At 37.0% G+C, this 3,948-nt stretch overlaps 1 non-coding gene across 1 annotated transcript; it reads right to left on the bottom strand.

The window, feature by feature from the left end:
• Window positions 1-74, bottom strand: TRNAT-AGU (transfer RNA threonine (anticodon AGU)). The gene has a single exon. It is a non-coding gene; the product is annotated as a tRNA-Thr (tRNA).
• Between the last annotated feature and the right edge of the window lie 3,874 nt (window positions 75-3,948).

Raw genomic sequence — 3,948 nt, 5'->3', positions numbered from 1 at the left:
AGGCACCGGCGAGAATCGAACTCGCGATCTCCTGTTTACTAGACAGGCGCTTTAACCAACTAAGCCACGGTACCGTCTCACAGTATTCAAACCAAATCAAATTTATGATTCTCAAATGTTTCTTTTAATTAAAATGGTATTGTTTGTTTTTTGAATTTTGCACAAAGCTACTCGAGGGCTATCTGCGCTACCCGTCCCTAATTTAGCAGTGTAAGACTGGAGGGAAGGCGGCTAGTCATCACCACCCACCGACAACTCTTGGGTTACTCTTTTACCAACAAACAGTGGGATTGATTATCACATTATAACGACACCACGGCTGAAAGGGCGAGAATGTTTGGTGCGAAGGGAATTCGAACTCCCGACCGTCAGATTACGAGTCGAGTGCCTTAACTCACCTGGCCTTGCCGGGGGCCCTTATGAAACCGAAACAAGCATCCGCTAACCACTTGTAACCACTTAAATAAGTTGTAATAAATTACTGATTATTATTACTTGATATTCTTATCGAGTTTAAAGTGGTTTAATTTTGGAATATAGTATTTCTCCAGTTTTTCTCTTCATCTGCTTCTTTTCCCAATTATATTACGTATTATAATTAATAAATTTGATATTTATGTTCAAAATTAGTGCATCTCGTGTTCACCAGGTGCGAATATACTGATGGTTTTTTCTTCTTTTATTTTTTGTGCGACTCGTATTCTGAGGGTCGCGGGTTCGACTCCCAGACGCGCCAAACATGCTCGCCCTTTCAGTCGTGGGAGCGTTATAATGTGACGGTCAATCTCATTCTTCATTGGTAAAAGAATAGCCCAAGAGTTGGCAGCGAGTGGTGATGACTAGCTCCCTTCTCTTCAGTTTTATACTGCTAAATTAGGGACAGCTAGCACAGATAGCCCTCGAGTAGTTTTGCGCGAAATTCAAAAAACAAACTATTTTTTGTGTTTATTTGCCATCGTGTACCATATTTATTGTATTGAAAAGTATAATCATACAAAAACAGGTAAGGTGATTTTGAATTGAAAAGCTAATATGCAATCCAGACTCCTAGAACAAAGGCCTTTCTAATGATATTAGATTTGTAGCGTTCGATCGAAAAATTTGGTTAAATGTTCTGTAAAGATAATCACAAGTGTATTATATATATAAATTAACATCTCTTACAAAAATAAGAATGTTTAATTTGGCATTTGTACAGACACATACGAAAGGGAACTTTGAAGGTATTCGGTCCAACTCATTCTTTTGTGATGTAAAAAGTTTATGATTATATAGTTATAGCGCAGTTTCTTATGGTATTTAACATTTTGACATAGTTAACATTCTCCTGATAAAGCATTAGCATTTTCGGCTTCAGATAGTCGCATGGACTGGTTTCTGTTGATATTTTGTAATATAAAGGCCGAAGCTGTATTGCTAATTTCTAACCTTGTAGTTCGCATTTTTTTTAGAATAGGTGTCTGTAACTTGTTGGCGATAAATTCCAACAATGAACAAACAGTAAACCAATCCACTTGATTTGAAATAATATACTATGTATGTAGGGATGGCCAAAGTACTCAGTTGGCATAATACACATATGCACACTAAACAATATTAATAACAGAGTCTTTTAAAAGATGATTGACACGCACTTTCACCTGATTGTTTGTTTTGAATGTCGCGCAAAGCTAAACGAGGGCTATCTGCGCTAGCTGTCCCTAATTTAGCAGTGTAAAACTAGAGGAAAGGCAGCTAGTCATCACCACCCACAGCCAACGCTTGGTCTACTATTTTAACGACGAATAGTTGGATTGAGCGTCACATTATAACGCCCCCACGGCTGAAAGGACAAGCATGATTGATGTGATGGGGATTCCAACTCATGACCCTCAGGTAACGAATATTTCACTCAATAAGTAATAGTTAACTGGTTATTAAGTTACTTTAGCGATATAAATTTTAAAGTTGTGTTTCCAGAAAGTATTTTTTATTTGTATGCTTTAGTGCAAAGATAAACAATAGATTATCTGCACTTTGTCTACTACGAGAGTATCGAGCCCAAGATTTTGGCATTGTAAGTCAGTACATTTACTGCTAACCTACTAGAGTAACTTATGTATCTTTGAGTTAGAGTGGAGACAATTTAAGAAAGTGATTGCCATTTTTAATTGTGAGTTAGGCTTATTAATTAACGTAACCTGTTCACCTTGTATGTTAGGGTTGAATAATCAAATTGATACATTGATAGATAATACAGTGTACAAATGTGTATGTGTCGTTTAATGGGTCCTTTTGATGTTTCAGTAAAAGTAAAGCAAATTTCGAGTCACTTACTGAAAACTAAATTGTTTTTTTTCCCAAATATATCTTGATTTCACGAACTGATAAGGTCGACCGATTCACTCACAAATAACATTTAAGAGTCTTGTTTTACTTTCTCTCCTATCTACGACATAACTGTACATTACTGAACTGAAAAACCAACTAAATCATTCAGTAATTAATTTAAGTTAATTGTTATTTATTGCGGACGATCTGTTTGTTTGCTATTCAATTTCAGGCAAAGATACACGAGGGCTATCTGCGCTAGTCGTCCCTAATTTAGCAGTGTAAAACTAGAGTGAAGGCAACCAGTCATCACCACCCACAGACAAGCCCTGAGCTACGCTATTACCAACGAATAGTGGGATTGCTTGTCACATTATCATGCCCCCACAGCTGAAAAGGCGAGCATGTTTGGTGTGACAGGGACTCGAACCCGCGATACTCATATTACGAGTCGAGTGCCCTAATCACCTGTCAACAACAACTCCCTGGGATTTGTATATATCAGTGGTGCACAAACGTTTTAAGTCAGGGCCACAAAAATGTGAAGATTAAAATCGTCCCACAGTTGTTTCACACAAGATGGACGTCACATTTAAGAACACACAAATAACAATTACATCAAAGAGTTTGCACATTATTCTAAGAAATATTATGATACGTCAACTGTCACAAAGTCAGTGCGATGGATGGTGCTGCATGTCATCTACGAGCTCAGAAATATCCGGCTTGATGTTTGATGTTGAAAGACGCAAGAGTGCAGCAGAAACTACACGAAACATTCAAGGTGTTTATGGTGTGGAGTGTCTCAATGAAAGAAAATATCAAAGGTGGTTTCAGAAGTTCAGATCTGGTGACTACATCTTAAGTGATTTGATACGTTCAGGTCGTCCTGTTGAATTTAATGATGACTGTGGAGAGTTTCATGAAATAACGAGAAATTTGTTTGTTATTATTTTCGAAATATCTAATTTCTAAGTGGGTTGTTAAAACATTTTTAAAATTTGACATGTTTAACTCACGGTCACAGTCTGGTGGTTAGAGAACTCGACTCGCACTTTGAACAGTGGAGGCATTATAATTTTTTGTCAATCTCATTATTCGTTAGAGGTGAGTCGTATTGACTAGCGGCCCTTCTTGTTACTGTTAAATTAGAGACGGTTAGCGCAGGTGGCGCTCAAGTAGCTTTTCGTGGTATTGCTTCGCTTCTTCAGTGTGGGTAATTAGGATGTTAATGTTTTGAATACCCAGGAGGTTCAGGTGCACGAGACCTCTTCCTACATTCCTAACTTTCATGTCTACTGTTTGGAGTGTGTTATTTGGTAGAACTTTGGGCCAGAGTATTACCCAGTATTCAGGCCCTTTTCAGGGCAATGTCCATGTATTGTCTTGATCAGCCCCTTTTGTTTAAAGTTTTTTTCAATATTTCTATTCGTTTTCTTGTGTGGTTTTTCTTCACTTGTATATAATCTTTTTTTCCATATATATGAAATACTAATCTAAAAAAATAAAAAATAAAATAAGGTACAATAAAATACGTCTAATTTTAACCGTGTACTGCGTGGTGGCCGAAAAATAGATTTTTTGTCGTACTTAAATAGATGCATTTTATAAATTACGGCAATTTAACAAGCCGTTTAA

This window comes from Tachypleus tridentatus, chromosome 9 (genome assembly GCF_004210375.1).
Source record: "Tachypleus tridentatus isolate NWPU-2018 chromosome 9, ASM421037v1, whole genome shotgun sequence".
In the NCBI taxonomy this organism is placed as follows: domain Eukaryota; kingdom Metazoa; phylum Arthropoda; class Merostomata; order Xiphosura; family Limulidae; genus Tachypleus; species Tachypleus tridentatus.
Note: the sequence above shows the minus strand (reverse complement) of the source record. Positions and strands in the feature narration are given on the sequence as shown.